Source organism: Haemaphysalis longicornis, unplaced genomic scaffold (assembly GCF_048455015.1).
Source record: "Haemaphysalis longicornis isolate Haplotype H1 unplaced genomic scaffold, Haemaphysalis longicornis Haplotype H1 scaffold_6, whole genome shotgun sequence".
In the NCBI taxonomy this organism is placed as follows: Eukaryota; Metazoa; Arthropoda; class Arachnida; order Ixodida; family Ixodidae; genus Haemaphysalis; species Haemaphysalis longicornis.
Window position 1 is genome coordinate 210,061,139 of NW_027526407.1, and position 17,097 is coordinate 210,078,235.

Genomic DNA, 17,097 nt, shown 5'->3' on the forward strand with positions numbered 1-17,097 from the left:
CCGCTCCAAGCCTCCAAAACACATACACTGTTGGGACTGGGCCATCCCAGCTCAGTCACTACTGTTGCGACGTTGCCCTGCCAAGTCCGCTATCGACGCGGCGCAGACCATAGCGACGAAGTAGCCGAGCTGACGGTTATTTGAAGCAGCATTTATATACAATTTATACAAAGGTAGCAAGAGCGTTACATGGCTTAGACAAGCGCGATAGCACTTCTCAACTCAGGGCCTTTGATGAGATGCCGCCGCACGACCGCTGCTTCCGGGCTGGTTTTATACCCCCAGGGTTCCGTTGCAGCCGCGTGCAGTTCCAATGCCTACAGTCGGAGCTATCACTGGCCGCATTATGAATCTGGCGAATGGAGGCGAAGCGATTGCGTCAGCCGAGCCGCCACGACCGGGAAAGGGAAGGCGACTCTGCGGCGGCGTCTCCAGGTGCTACTTGCTGCGTGTCTGCGGGATTAGTTCATCCCAGACATGATTTGGTCCAGCCGTCGCGATGAGAAAGGGAGAGCAGACTCGGCGGCGCCTTTCCCTCTAAGTCGCGGCACGTCTGACGCGGGCGGTTTGACCTAGGCGCGAATCAACCCCACCATCGGCACGTCACCAGGTGCAGCGAATTTGTGTCGGGCACTTTGGCACAACACACACACGGATACAAAAATGAGCGGTCAAAGCCAGACCCGTTTCGGGGGCTCTTAACGGAAATGAACATAGCAGCGCGTAGCGCCCCTGTCGTGTCCCTTTCTCGTGTCCCTTTCTTTTTACCCCCGAACTGCCCATTAAAAGAAAAACAAATCGACTCGTTTTTTTGTGCTGATGGTTCAGTCATGCAATATTTTTGAATAAATGTGACCAGTAACACACGTATTCAAAGAAATTTCTACTGGATGCGTCAAACCGCTGAAGTTCACGGTTCATAGATTTGCGGGACGTCTTATTTGGGGACACCTCGTAGTTAGCCGACACAATGTAAAAGACCCTCACCGCTGCAGGTGCCCCTTATGATGACGATGATGATGATGATTAGTGGTAGCCTCTTTGTAGCGGGGTGATGACGTTCCGCTTCCTTGCCCCCTCCCTTCGCCGCTGCGAGGCGCACTCCAGGTCTGCCCCACCCCCGGAAAAATAAGAAGTCTACGCCACTGGTGAGGGGGAAGCAGTGAAAGAGATGGCGCCAAAGACTGGGTGTCGCCTTCCTTCGCACCCTTCGAAAGACGTTGGCCGCCAGGACCGGCGCGTTCCAAACTGCGCAGAAAGGTTCCGGCACGTGCGACATGAAAGCAAGCAAAAAAAGAACAGAGCTCCCGCTCGCGCTGTTCAGGCAGGGGGCGGGAAATTTGAATTCATTAGAATAAATTCCGCTAAATTCATCAAGAGAGTAGTGAGACAGGGACGCTAAGACCGCGTGAGCGCAAGCGATGCCGCATGGCCGGGTAGTCGTTGTGGGTGTCGTTTACAGCTTCGCAGTCTAACCACCTTCACAGCGGGGATTGCAGCCAACTTTTTTTTGGTTGTTACATCATTCTACGCTACATCATTAAAGTTCATTCATTTGGTTGCAAGTGGCCTTCAGTCACGGGCGTGCAAGCTGAGCATTTCGTATCGCTTCACTCGCTGGTGCTAAATTCAACCTTCTGAAGAGCTATGCACTTTGGTTCGGGTCATATGGGCACTAACACCGACCGAGTATGCCGGAATCCAGTGTATACCATCCATGTGTACCGCCTAAATATCTCGGCATTCCGCTGTATTCCCACCGACAGAGCGCCCGCTATTGGTGGTGGCGAGGCCGTTCGTTCGGACTTATTCGGCTTTGTGCCGCATAACCTGGCGATTTTTTGGAAGGGCCCGGGAGTGTAACATTTTTTTGTCATCAAAAGTGGTCCATGTAATACGAGTTTTCGATGGCGGGCTGGTCTATACCATCTCTTTTTGTGCAGCAAATAGTTGCACGGCTCTTCTTTTCAAGGGCTAACCCCCCCCGGTATTCGCGCTCTTTTGGAAGTTAACTCGCGGATGTTTTGCCTAATGTGTTGTGTCATCATCATTTTCGCGAGACGTTGTTTGGGGGGTGGGGGGTTATATATAAAGTGTTCTCTTCAATACGGTTTATGCTGGTTCGTTTTCACTAGGTTATATCTTCACTGTGCCTCGTGTTAGAGTTCACAAGGCCCAACCCAAGCAGCAGAAATTGTCATAACCAAGGGCAGTAAATTATCAGTGGCCAATGTGTCAGAGCTTGGCAATACCTCGGCCGCCATTATTGGCTGGTGTTTGGGAAAGGTGACTAGGCAACAACTGGCCAAGCTCTGGAAGGCCAATATTGGGCAACGCTTGGCAAAGTATCTTGCCATGATATTGCCTATGGGTGGACCCCACGCTATTTCCTAGCACATTTTTGGCTTTGTGGCCAGTCCTTATGGACAACGCCTATTTTATGAGTTACCTCGCGGCCCGATTTCTGCTTTATACATGCCATTATACATGAAATTATTTAATGCGCACTCGTTGAATAATTTCATGTACAGTTGCATGTATAAAACAGAAATGGACCGCGAGGAACAATAAACAAACTGCATCAACTTTGCAAAGCTATCGCGTAACTTGAAAAAAACAATTGAGCAGCACAACACACCAAGTCTCTTTGCTTACTTTTTTATTATGCACATCAAATTCACAATGAGAAACCTGGCTTAACAGTGGCAATAAAAAGAAATAATTTTGTTCAAAACACAGACACAGTAGTCGAGAAAAAATAGAACGCTGCTCCTGTAGTGCGAAACCATCTATGCTTCGTTTAACTGCTTGAGAGGCCTACAAAGAAGCCTTCAGGTGAGAACAATTTTACACGCACGACGTCGTGAACTCAGGTGGAACTTGTTAAACGCACGACGTGACGGGCGGCAGTCGTGGCGCCCTCTGGTGCACGCCCGGCTAAGGTGGCTTGGGTTGTTGGGTGCTCCCAGGGTACAGTCGGACACACCGCGGGTACTGCAGGGAGTTTTCAGAAAGACTGCTATCGAAACTGCGCTCGCCTCGGTGGCACACAAAGGAGTATCTCCTTTGTCGCAGCGGTGTTTTTCCGTTGGGGCATTCACCTCTCGCCTTTACCTCACGAAAAGGAGGAGCGGCGCAGCCTGGCGCAGCCATGTAAAGGCGCGCGCGGCCACACTAGGCCGTCACGACGACAAGACGGTGACGCTTACCAGTCACCGCCGCGTGGCTCTATCTTGTGAGGGCGTTAAGCTTAGGAAGGTCTATGGAGCCAAAATTACTTCACACCAGCGCATGTGCGATCCTGATCTTCGCTTACGACGTTTCGGTGACTTCACCTCATGATAGCTGCATATGCGTGTACGACTGGCACGCTTGCAGAAAATATAAGGTCATATAAGTTCTAGAGAAGCGTTACCGAAGGTAACAATGAATGAAAATAAACCGCTGCTTCTTCCGTAAATGGTAAAGCAAAGGTGCCAGAAGGCTTTATTGCGTCTAGACGAGCAGAACGCACATTTTGATCGATTTTCAGGCTTGAGAGTCTTACTTCACAAGCATTGAAAAAAAAATGCTTAGTTTAGCAGCCAGCAATGCTGTGTCACATCAGATTCGCGATGGTACACAAATGAACAGCTAGGCCGAAGCTTTGTATACAAAGCCTTCGCCTCTATGTTCGGGCCGTTTCGCTACGCGACTTCGTAGCCGAGTGGTACGAGGCGCCGGAAGGGCTGCGCTTCGCGAAGGTGGTGGTTCGAGTCCGCGTGCTGTTTACCCGTTTACTTTTTTTTCCTGCCAGGCTTTTTTTCCTGCTTCGAGCAATAGCCGGCTGCATTGCTGGCATGTCACGCTGTAGTGGCGAACAGAGCTTCCAAAGGTCCATAAGCACGATGCTTGGGCGAGGCTTGACTCCCAAACGTTGTCGACTTCTGGATCAATAAAGAAGGGCGCGCCTTTCCGCGTACGTAACCTTTGTCTTGCATCACGGCAAACGTATGATCGATGCTGTCACCATCAGTGATAACGGAGATACCTAGTGCAATTTTTCACTAAATTATCACCAACTTTCTCGTATGTGACTTTGTTTTCACTATGAGTTCATGGATCGGTGACGACCCTCAACTGCCGCGACCTACATCGGTTAATGCGCAGGCATTCCATTATCACACGTCATGCAGGCAATCACAGACCCGGCTGCAATGCCAGTGTGCAGAAAACACTTTATGAATGCTTTATTCACTTCTTGCAAATGACAGACTAAATCTACAAACTCAGCTGTGCATCGTCATAGTACGCAATGTTGATCAGGAAAAAAGGAGCAGCACCATTTGCTCCAGCCATGTTAGCGCAGAGTTTCGCAAGCTCCTCTTGGGGTGCCCGCTATTTAGGTTTTAGCGGCGAAGACGAAAGTATGTTTCACATTGAGCTATTTCGAATGGCTGTCAGTGCGATTTCCAATGCGAACTATGCGTGTATCTCCCGCGTCACCTGTTCGGCTCTTGCACTGCCATACTACTGTTCAACCAATAAGGAAGTGGTCCTCCTTTAAGTACAGTACGACCCTGGACGCGCATCGCCATAGGCAAGCGGCGGCAACGACGACCAAGTGTACTCCGATTAGGTTCCTTGTCTTGCACAGATATGCACCGCCTCGCTGTATCTCATGTTCATACCAACTTTCAACAGAAGAAAATGACAAAATTAAAAGCATTTATTTGTCTTTACATGCAAGTCTTGCAGCTTCAGTTTTCGAGGCGACTCCAGTAAAACACTTAACGAGGACTACAGATCAAATCGCTATATGGGAAAGATTACAGAGGCTGCATGGCATACTTTCAAATAGGCCCAGTACACTGAGGACAAAACCAATGCTGCAGGGTGTCTTTCTTGGCAACTCCAACACAGTACTTATGAGAGAGAAGTAGTACATGTTATGTGCTGCAATGAATGCATACTCACCAGTGATACCACTCCAGACACTGGTCACAGCAAACCATCTTGAGTGTCCCATCATCTTTATCCTTGCAGTGCACAAAACCACAGCTGAAGCCGCTTTTTTTTCTGCATCTGATAAAAATGTCGGTTTCAAATGAATAAGCGAAAATTTCAATACCCGTGAAAAAATGGCAAATCAATGAAAGGTCAGCCCTAACTTGACGAATGGAGCAAAAGCCATGCGTCTGGTGTGAAGAACCTCTTGATCGGTAGAAGCGATACTCTGTAGTCCAACAGGGAACTTGGGAGACGTTCTGGGCGGACCTCAAAATCACTTTCTTCGCTGAGTGCAGCCTGGCATGCCTCTTCGCTGGTGATAGTGGCTAGCAGAGCTGAATGTTTTTAAAGTATAGAACAACAAAATTCAAGAGTCAGAGTCAGGCCAAAACAACACATATAGAAAGTAAGAGCACTCTAGTTATAAAACGGTTACCTACTTGTGTGTTGGGATTGTCCAGACATGTGCTTGTATGGGACTGGGCGGCCCTGACACAACTGCTTCTTTTGCTTCTGGCGTTGAAGAGTTCTTTTTGGTGGGCGTCCTCTGCATTTTACTGTGGGAAGCTTGATAGGACAGGCTGGGCTGCTGCCTTCTGCAGATGCTTCGACATCGCTGCTGGCATTTAGATTGTCCCCGTTTCCATTACGAGAAGTGCTGCCATGCATGTCATTAACAGATTGACTTGGCTCGGAGGAAAAAGGGCCAGGCAGGTCATCAGCATCGAAGCAGTTGGCAGAACCTCTCCTTAATTTCACTTCATCTCCACTTAGCCAACATGTATTTACGTCCTCAAGAAAAGAAAGCCGGTTCATAAATACGTCCGGTTGCCAGTCTGCTAGATTATCAGCAAGTGACTTCAGGGTCCGAAATGCGTAATTATAGCGTTGGTTGCGGTTCATTTTAGCGAGGCTTGGTGCTGGCAGTGTCAGAACATCTTGAGAACTTGGGCTGCTGGTATCGCTGCCAGGCTCACCACTTGACGCCAGGAAGTCAAGCTGGAAGGATTTAAACCAACGTCTGTGGACAGCCCGCTGCAGGTCCGGTTCCACGCAACACTTGCGACAGACAGCAAGGAAATGGCGGCAAAGCAGTCCAGTTCTTGTGAAGGTAGTGCAGCTGCATTTTTGCCCTTCCAACGAAACAACGTGCCATGTGTTGCTCGTCTTCGATGCAAAGGCATATTCTTGCTGTGAGCGCTGCAGGACTTCTGGATTTGTGCATTTCATTATAAAACCTCTTTGCTGGTTAAGTTGCATGCATATGGTGTTAGTTTTCTGGTGCACAATTTCTCCACTTCTTCCGACCTATTGCACGAGTAGAACTCACAGGTCTCAAGCAGGAGCATCTTGTTGCGTGCCTCTCGTCGCATAGAGTCTACCAGGTCGAGGAGACTGTGCAGTGCTTTTTGTAGCTTAGTAGAGGAACAAAGCACGTTTTTTATCTTTGCATTGTGGGACTCCACGCGGTTTGTGGTGTTGTTTCCGCCTGTGAATTCCTAGCCACAGATGTGCCGCACCCACATTTCAGGAACACTTCTCCAGTTTTTCTTGAAGTACTCGAGCACAGCTGGGCTCGCGAATCTGCGAAACTCTGCTACGGCCTCGTCATACTGACTTGCAGTGGAAGCATTCACCATTGTCAAAACTTGCCATTATCTGGTCGGGTGTAGCCCGAAACAACCCATTGCCGTTTCAACCCGCCCCGCTTGAACCCATTCCCGAAGCGCCCTTCCCGTTTGGCCCGTCCCGTGTACGCTCGTTCCCAAAACGCCCGTCCCGTTTGACTGCTTCCTGTTTCAACCCGTTCCAAAACACCCTTCCCGTTTGAACCCTCTCCCAGAACGCCCGCCTCAAATCGCAGATCAGTTTCTGAGCTCACCCGCCGCGGTGGCTCAGTGGCTAAGGCGTTGCGCTGCTGAGCACGAGGTCGCGGGCTCGATTCCCGGCCGTGGCGGCCGCTTTTCTGATGGAGGCGAAAAGCAAAAACGCCCGTGTGTACGAGATTTCGGCGCACGATAAAGATCCCCAGGTGGTCAAAATTAATCCGGAGCCCTCCACTACGGCGCGCCTCATCGCCTGCGTTGCGTCGGCGCGTTAAACCCCACAATCAATCAAATCAATCAGTTTCTGAGCTCGCAGTGCGCTTTTAGGCCTCCAAAATTGTGCTGAGCAAGGTAGTGCAGATTACGGCGTAATGACTACAACATATTTTACTAATTTCTTGCATAAATATTTAGCACCGGGGCAAATTCTATTTTACCTTGACTCTTACTCTACTCGGTAGATGGCACCACCGACACGTTTTCTTTTTTTAATTTTATTTATTTATTTATTTATTCATACTGCAATCCCCATTACAGAGATTTTAGCAGGGTGGTTACAGACATAATTTTTACAACGTTGGCACTCTAGAATGCATAAAACAAAACAAAAAAAATAGAACATCAAGATGTGAATAATCAGGTCAAATGTGCTGCAAACAACAATAAGGACGGCTCCATGAATTGGTTATTAGTTAGTTCATTCCACTGAGTTACGGTACGCGGGAAAAACGAATATTTGAAGCAGTTATTTCGGGACCGGAAAGGGGTTAGTGACAGTTGATGCCTTTGGCGGGTGGCGTACCCAGATGAAAAAGAAAGGATATTGGAAACATCAAGCTTGTAATGCCCTTTAATTAATTGGTAAAGAAATTGTAGTCATATTAAACGATTTCTTTCGGTAGGTGAAGGCTCATTGGCACGATGTAAGAGTTCAGTTATAGAGGTGCGTCCAAAGGTATTAAAGATAAAGCGGACTGCCTTTTTCTGCACGTTTTCCAATTTGGTTATGTTAGCTTTAGTGAAGGGGTCCCAAACAATCACCCCATATTCTAAGATTGGGCGAATGATGGTCTTGTACGCTAGAGTACGCACCGAGGAATTAGAATATTTTAAAGCTCTTCGAAGGAAAAATAGCTTTCGGTTAGCATTTGCAATTACGGAGTCAATATGTTTAGTCCAGTTAAGGTCATTGGTAATCCAAAGGCCGAGATACTTAATGTTAGTTACCTCAGAAAGGGTGAAGCTTGCGGTGGAATAATTAAATAGTAAGGGTTTTTTCCTGTGGGTTATTCGCATAAATACTGTTTTTTCGAAGTTAATTGACATCTGCCATAAATCACACCACTTAACAATTTTATGAAAGGCACTATTTAGAATGTTTTGATCAGTTACATTGGATATTTCAGAATATATAACGCAGTCATCAGCATACAACTTGATTTTTACAGGAACTTCATTCACAATATCATTGATAAAAATTATAAACAAAAGTGGTCCAAGAACAGTACCCTGTGGGACGCCAGAGTCAACGGTTGCCTCTTCTGAACAGAATTCGTTAAAAACAACAAATTGTTTACGGTTTAAAAGGTAGTCTGCTATCCATTTTATTACGCGCGGATTTCTAAGCGTTTTCTCTAATTTAAAAAGTAATTTCTTGTGCGAGACTTTGTCAAACGCTTTCGCAAAGTCCATAAAGATGGCATCAGTTTGTGTCCCATTGTTAATTGAAGTTGCGAAATCGTGTATTGTCTCGACAAGTTGAGTAGAGGTTGAATAGCCTTTTCTGAATCCGTGCTGGTGTTTTGTTAGGATGTTATGCTTACTAAGGAACTCAGAGATATGCGTATGAATGATGTGTTCTAGAAGTTTACAGGTAGTTGACGTTAATGAAATAGGACGATAATTCGAGATGAGTTCTTTTTTACCCGACTTATAAAGAGGCTTGACTCTGGCGGCCCTCCAATCATCTGGTACTCGCCCTTCATGTAGCGATTTTGAAAATAAAACATACAGATATTTAGCGATCCACTCGGCATATCGCTTTAAAAATGCATTTGGAATGGTATCCGGTCCGGGTGTCTTTTTAACATTGATTTTAAGTAGCATGTTTAAAATGCCTTGCTCACTGATAACAACGTCAGGTATAGGTGGATAATCTGCATCAAACATGGGAAGAACATCGTTGTCAATGGTGAAAACCGATTTGAATTGTTGATTAAAGGCATTCGAAATAATCTTGCCATCATGCACATCAACTCCATCAACTACAAAAACATTACATTCAGTAGATGTAGGCTTAATGCTCCGCCAAAATCTCTCAGGACACGTTTTAATGAAGTTCGGTAATGATTCACTATAATACAGCTCTTTGTCACTATGGATTTGGTGTTTTAGCTTAGTTGCAATCTCCAAAATCTCTTCCTTTACACCAGTGATATTCCCAAGACTACGACGCTTTTTTAATCGTTTTAACTTCCTTTTGAGACGCAACGTGTCCCGAGAAATCCAGGGGTTCCTCTCTTTCTTCTTTTTAACAACACATGGAACGAAGCGATCAATACATTCATTTACCAAATCTTTAAATGAGTCCCAAAGGCTTTGCAGATCAGCAGTACTGTTTAAAAACGAGTCGAAGTTGAAGGAGAGGAAATCTATAATTGATGTATCGTCAGCTCGCAAAAAATTTCGAAAACATGACGTTTTTTGTTTCCGTTCCACAGAGCCATTTGCCAGGGTCAACAGTACAGCACTGTGGTCAGAAATACCAGGAACCACTTCACAGCTGGCCGAAGCCTTAATACACCCACTAACAAAAAAGAGATCAAGTACTGACTTCGACTTTCCCTGCACTCTAGCAAAATCGTCAACAACTTGCAACAAATCAAAAGTAAAGGAAACGTCGAGCATTGCTTCTCCTACGATATCGTTATGCTTAGTGGTTGAAAGAGAGGCCCAATCTATATCTGGTAGGTTGAAATCTCCTGATAAAATGATCCGAGCTCCTGACTTTGCATGAGTGCACAGATATTTTTTTAATTCATTGATGACTTCAATGAACGAGGTCGGGGGTCTGTATATGGAAGCTACAATATACTGAATATTATTGTGGTACATTTTGGAAAATAAGCCTTCCACTTGAGGAATATCTGGCATTCTAATTACCGTTAGGCCTTTCTTAAATACAACTGCAACGCCTCCTCCCTTACTTCCGCGATCTTTCCTTAACACATTATAACCAGGTGGAATTATTTCACTGTCGAATACTGTACTATTCAACCATGTTTCTGTAAGTGTTATTAAATCTGGATCATGAGTAAGAAGCAATGTTTCTAATTCAGTTGCTTTGTTCACCACACTTCGGCAATTTACATTCAGGATTCTTAACGGTTCAGACACAGGATCACGGCGTCAGTTTCCCTTCTTCTTCTGAAGTTTAAAACGCGATTTTTCGGTTTCATTCCAACCATACAGGGTGTCATCAATGCTCAATTTGTCGTATAATAGCTTAACCTTTGCGCCACTTTCTTTTTCTTCAGCCGCGCTCTTCCACAAATTTCTTCGTACCTCCCGTACCCTGCTTGAAAAGTCCTCAGAGATAGACATCGTAGTCCCCTTTAGCTTAAACGCGTTCTTTAATACGGAAGTCTTTTCCCGATAATCTAGAAATTTTATGATTACTGGACGCGACTTATTTACAACCTTACGGCCAAGCCTATGGCATCTTTCAATGCCGTATGTAGTTACCTCAAGCTTTTCCTGAAAAAATTTGGTTACTTCATTCATTAGTTCCTCGTTAGATTCCTTAGCAGGTTCGTCTACTCCAAATATAATTAGGTTATTTCTGCGGCCTCTGTTTTCGAGATCGTCGAGATCGTCAACTTTTGATACGAGCATAGAAATCTGTTCATCTCGTTTTGACATAGCAATCTCGATGCTTTGTACTTTGCTTGTCAGGGTAGCTAAAGCAGATAACTGTGCTTCAACCCCTTCTATGCGCTGAGTTAAAGCAGAAATTTTTTCCTCGATTCCATGTTGAGAGCTCTTTATGGATTCAAGTGAGGCAGTAATTTGTGCCTGACCGTCCAACAGTTGTGACAACATCTGCTCTGTAGGACCTGGGTTTGCCTCTACGTCCCCGCATTTCAACAGATCTAGCGGCACAGAACAAACAGCAGAAAGTAGACCTCTTAAGCGTAGTGGGCAGGGCAGCAGCACCAGAAATCGGTCATCACTACGAAAACACTGAACGCATGAATAATTACCAACCTGCAGCACGAAGCGAAAAGGGTTGAGCATCATGCCAGGAATGCTGCTGCCAAGCCCACTGGTGAAATCCTGTTCCTCTGGCGCTCTTATAGCCGGCGATTCTCCCACGTGAGGTGACGTCACCGACGATAGCAACCATGTTGAGTCATTGAAGTGCAGCAGACACGATCCATCCAGGGCGAAGTTATCACCCTGCGAAGATGACATGCAGCCGAAGCCCACGAGTCTGTGCGCATGCGTCGTCTGCGAAGCGTAGTAGTGCGGCCACGAAGAGGCTCCCAGCAGAACGGTGACAGCCTGCAGCACGAAGCGAAAAGGGTTGAGCATCATGCCAGGAATGCTGCTGCCAAGCCCACTGGTGAAATCCTGTTCCTCTGGCGCTCGTATAGCCGGCGATTCTCCCACGTGAGGTGACGTCACCGACGATAGCAACCATGTTGAGTCATTGAAGTGCAGCAGACACGATCCATCCAGGGCGAAGTTATCACCCTGCGAAGATGACATGCAGCCGAAGCCCACGAGTCTGTGCGCATGCGTCGTCTGCGAAGCGTAGTAGTGCGGCCACGAAGAGGCTCCCAGCAGAACGGTGACAGCCTGCAGCACGAAGCGAAAAGGGTTGAGCATCATGCCAGGAATGCTGCTGCCAAGCCCACAAGGCTGAATAGGTGATGGCTACAGTATTCTGAAACAACTACAATTATTGTGAACACTTCACCCGAAAAGTGAAATATTTAAGCTACTTTAAGCAAAGCAAATACATATGAGCAACAAAATTATGCGTGCTTTGCTTTGAGTCTAATTCATCGGATTTCGCTACTTGTGAAGCGGCGGCCGGAACACGCAAACCGCAAACGGTGTGCTAAAACGTGTCCTACTGTTTTCAGCGGCAAACGGAAACTCCGGCTCCCGGTAACATGGTAAACGGTGACGCAAACACGGTAACAATATGCTAACACAGTTGATTATAGACGGATAACTGCCTAAATATTTGCTTTTGCTTTTCCACGTACTGCGTGCCCGCATATGTATTATCCATAAGAGGTACACGCAACAGAATACAGCTTGTTGTGCTCTTAACGCCTGGATGAAAAACGTGTGCGAATTATTTCCTCCAAGCGAAAATTTCAGCTTTAGACTTCAATGGCCATTCTTTTACAGACATTTGCATATAAAGTGACCGTTATCCACACATTAAAATAGATCGTACCACTGGCTTGGCCCATAATAGTGACTGATTTCATAAAATACGTTTTTTTTCTGTAGTTAGCTAGATTTGGTAATTATATTCCGCGAGATCTTTTTTCCTGCGTAGAAATAAAACAGTAGCCCTGTACTACCCCGAATAAATAATATGTGCATTTGTTAAAACACCCAATTTCAGTCTCGGCAAGAGCTATGGACGCTACAAACTGGCGCTGCGACCGCGGAAAGGTTTTTTTTTGCTGTTGTTAATTCTCGTCCTTTCTTTTTTTTGGGTGTGTTGCATACAAGAGCATGTGCATTCGTATATGCAACCGTAGGGACTGGAACCATCACCGCTGCCGCGGAGTACGCATGCAAGAAACACGTTCCAGACCGCTCAACCAACGCAGAAGCAGACGGAAAAGTGTGGTTTCAGCTGTAATTCACCAACGCTGCACCGGGTCGGACGTAACGCAGCAACCTACATGTTTTTTAATTGGCGCCGCGTATCGTGAAACGGACAATTGCAAAAAGTTCAGCAGCGTAGAAATTTCGGCTTGTTGGTACATAACTTTCAACCATATAGCGCAAAAGACGAGAGACACAGACAAGTAGACACACACGGCGCTAACTTCCAACAACTTTATTGAAAACGATATCACACATATATAGGCAAGAATTCCGTGACGTCACACACATGCGTACATCAGCGCGAACGCAAGTAGGCAATCTCTTTTTCTGATAATTTAAGAGAAGTCGAACTTACACAAGAGCTTCCTAACCTGCTTATCTTTTCCGCCTCAATGATTTCACGTGTACACTTGTCCTTACTCTTACCAATAATAAAACATTTATCAAGCAATGGTCTGCAATCTGTACACGGGATGGCCTACAGATTTTAGGTTCCTTATCAAGGCTACAGCAACAGAGACTTGAAGATGGCCGGGATATCGTGCGAGCGAAAGCCTGTTGCAGTGTTGTAGAAGACTATCAGCCATCAAGTGCGGACAAGATTTACGAATGGCATTAAGAAAGCATAGGTTGGCAATGGCTCTTTTGACTAATTTAGAGTGGGCGGAACTGAAGGGAAGAAGCGGTTTATTGCTGCGAGGTTCATACACCCAACAAGTGTGCATTGGGTGAAAGATGAGGCTGATATCCAGAAATATAAGCTTATTGTTAGTAGGCATTGCATATGTTAGAACGAGCGGGTTTAACCTTTGTCTGAGCTCACTGAGTATGCTAGAAGTCTGGGATTCAAATGAAGCCTGGTCACAATCAATAAAAAACAAAAAGTCATCCACGTATCTACACGCTCTCACAACCCCGATTTTATCTAGGGTATCCTTAACGGACGTGTCCAGTTTGGCTAAAAAAATGTCACTTAGGATTGGTGCCCTCTTTTTGAAGATGGGGTTTATCGTTCCACAAGACAAAAGTAGACCTCAGATAAAAGGATAAAAGTTCTGAAAAACTATCAGCAGCCATACCCACAGAATTTTGAAAGGCCACGCAACCAAACATGTCAATGCAATCTTCTACAGATTTCAGTAAAATGTCATGCGGCAGAGAAAAATAAAGATCTTTTATATCTACTGAGAAAGCAAGAAGGATATCACTGTTGCCAGATTGTACAAATCGAACATCTCGTTAGAGTTTTTAACTAAGTATGGGTCCTCAAACTTAAGAAGACTAAGCTTACTCTGCAGAAACTGAGAAAGCTGTCGTTGCTAAGTGCCACTTTCAGACACAATAGGTCTAAAAGGCTTATCCGTTTTGTATGTTTTCGCACTGAAAAAAACATGAACAAAGTCTTTTTTAGCATCAGAAATGTCCTTAGAAAGATTAAAACAACCGCATGTGTGTGACGTCACGGAATTCTTGCCTATATATGTGTGATATCGTTTTCAATAAAGTTGTTGGAAGTTAGCGCCGTGTGTGTCTACTTGTCTGTGTCTCTCGTCTTTTGCGCTATATGGTTGAAAGTTATGTACCAATAAGCCCAAATTTCTACGCTACTGAAGTTTATTTCTAGTTCAACGGGCCCTTTTCAATGTGCTCCCTCGGATCCTTCTATGACTGTCACACTCATTGCTGTGGCTATATGCCTAGCCAGGACAATCTCGTTTTGCATTCGGAACCGCATATTGCCGGATTACGTCAGGAGCCTTTTTGGTGGCTTCCTGCCTTCAGCTGGACACATCGGAAAGGTGTGCAAGATCCTGAGCGCCGAGTTCCACAGGGAGGCCAGGCTCTACCGACAGCTCTTGGCTGCTCAGCTGCTCGACAATGGTGGCCCTTCGGGGGCTTCTCGACGTCTCCGGGAATATCATCTGGTGGCTGCTCGCATTACTGAGTTCATCTGGACCCTACAACTGACCTATTTCCGAAACAGTGTCAAGGTAAAACCGCATACAGCAAAGCAACAAATCCATACCCTGGAACCATTGGACTTACCGCCCGATGTTACTCGTGTGCTTTCCTTAGGGCCTAAGTTCGCTGTTCAACCAAAGCGCTCAACACCTGAGCTTTCTGAGCTTCTCCCGTTTGTGCACAGTATTTCGCGGAATGCTCCAATCACTGAGCATGAACGTTGTATTTTCGAAGGTGCCGACGTCCTGTCCCGCACTAAGCCTGCCCCCCCCCCCCCCCCCAGTCTACCGTTCAAGCGTGTCCGGACCTTCCTCGAAGAGCGTGACCTCACCGTGCTTCCTGCGGATAAAGCAGGTGGTTTTGCTATTCTGTCATCCAAGCTCTATAAATGTAAATCTGATCATGCGATGTCTTCCGTGTTTGCATGCCATGATGATGTAACCATAGCAAAAGTTAAGAGGCATGCGATGAAGTTATGTAATCAGAGTAATCTCAGTAATCTTTCTAAGGACATTTCTGATGCTAAAAAAAACTTTCTTCATGTTTTTTTCAGTGCGAAAACACACAAACCAGATAAACCTTTTAGACCTATTGTGTCTGAACGTGGCACTTGGCAACGACAGCTTTCTCAGTTTCTGCAGAGTAAGCTTAGTCTTCTTAAGTTTGAGGACCCATACTTAGTTAAAAACTCTAGCGAGATGCTCGAGTTTGTACAATCTGGCAACAGTGATAACCTTCTTGCTTTCTCAGTAGATATAAAAGATCTTTATTTTTCTATGGCGCATGACATTTTACTGAAATCTGTAGAAGATTGCATTGACATGTTTGGTTGCGTGGCCTTTCAAAATTCTGTGGGTATGGCTGCTGATAGTTTTTCAGAACTTTTATCCTTTTATCTGAGGTCTACTTTTGTCTTGTGGAACGATAAACCCCATCTTCAAAAAGAGGGCACCAATCCTAAGTGACATTTTTTTAGCCAAACTGGACACGTCCGTTAAGGATACCCTAGATAAAATCGGGGTTGTGAGAGCGTTTAGATACGTGGATGACTTTTTGTTTTTTATTGATTGTGACCAGGCTTCATTTGAATCCCAGACTTCTAGCATACTCAGTGAGCTCAGACAAAGGTTAAACCCGCTCGTTCTAACATATGCAATGCCTACTAACAATAAGCTTATATTTCTGGATATCAGCCTCATCTTTCACCCAATGCACACTTGTTGGGTGTATGAACCTCGCAGCAATAAACCGCTTCTTCCCTTCAGTTCCGCCCACTCTAAATTAGTCAAAAGAGCCATTGCCAACCTATGCTTTCTTAATGCCATTCGTAAATCTTGTCCGCACTTGATGTCTGATAGTCTTCTACAACAGTGCAACAGGCTTTCGCTCGCACGATATCCCGGCCATCTTCAAGTCTCTGTTGCTGTAGCCTTGATAAGGAACCTAAAATCTGTAGGCCATCCCGTGTACAGATTGCAGACCATTGCTTGATAAATGTTTTATTATTGGTAAGAGTAAGGACAAGTGTACACGTGAAATCATTGAGGCGGAAAAGATAAGCAGGTTAGGAAGCTCTTGTGTAAGTTCGACTTCTCTTAAATTATCAGAAAAAGAGATTGCCTACTTGCGTTCGCGCTGATGTACGCATGTGTGTGACGTCACGGAATTCTTGCCTATATATGTGTGATATCGTTTTCAATAAAGTTGTTGGAAGTTAGCGCCGTGTGTGTCTACTTGTCTGTGTCTCTCGTCTTTTGCGCTATATGGTTGAAAGTTATGTACCAACAAGCCGAAATTTCTACGCTGCTGAACTTTTTGCAATTGTCCGTTTCACGATACGCGGCGCCAATTAAAAAACATGTAGGTTGCTGCGTTACGTCCGACCCGGTGCAGCGTTGGTGAATTACAGCTGAAACCACACCCTTCCGTCTGCTTCTGCGTTGGTTGAGCGGTCTGGAACGTGTTTCTTGCATGCGTACTCCGCGGCAGCGGTGATGGTTCCAGTCTCTACGGTTGCATATACGAATGCACATGCTCTTGTATGCAACACACCCAAAAAAAAGAAAGGACGAGAATTAACAACAGCAAAAAAAAACCTTTCCGCGGTCGCAGCGCCAGTTTGTAGCGTCCATAGCTCTTGCCGAGACTGAAATTGGGTGTTTTAACAAATGCACATATTATTTATTCGGGGTAGTACAGGGCTACTGTTTTATTTCTACGCAGGAAAAAAGATCTCGCGGAATATAATTACCAAATCTAGCTAACTACAGAAAAAAAACGTATTTTATGAAATCAGTCACTATTATGGGCCAAGCCAGTGGTACGATCTATTTTAATGTGTGGCTAACGGTCACTTTATATTCAGTGACACCACAGTTTTGTCTCGGCATCGAGATAAATCCACTCGAGAGCCGATAGAAGCATTTCGCATTAAAAGGTCAGGAGATAGATGTGTTAGTTC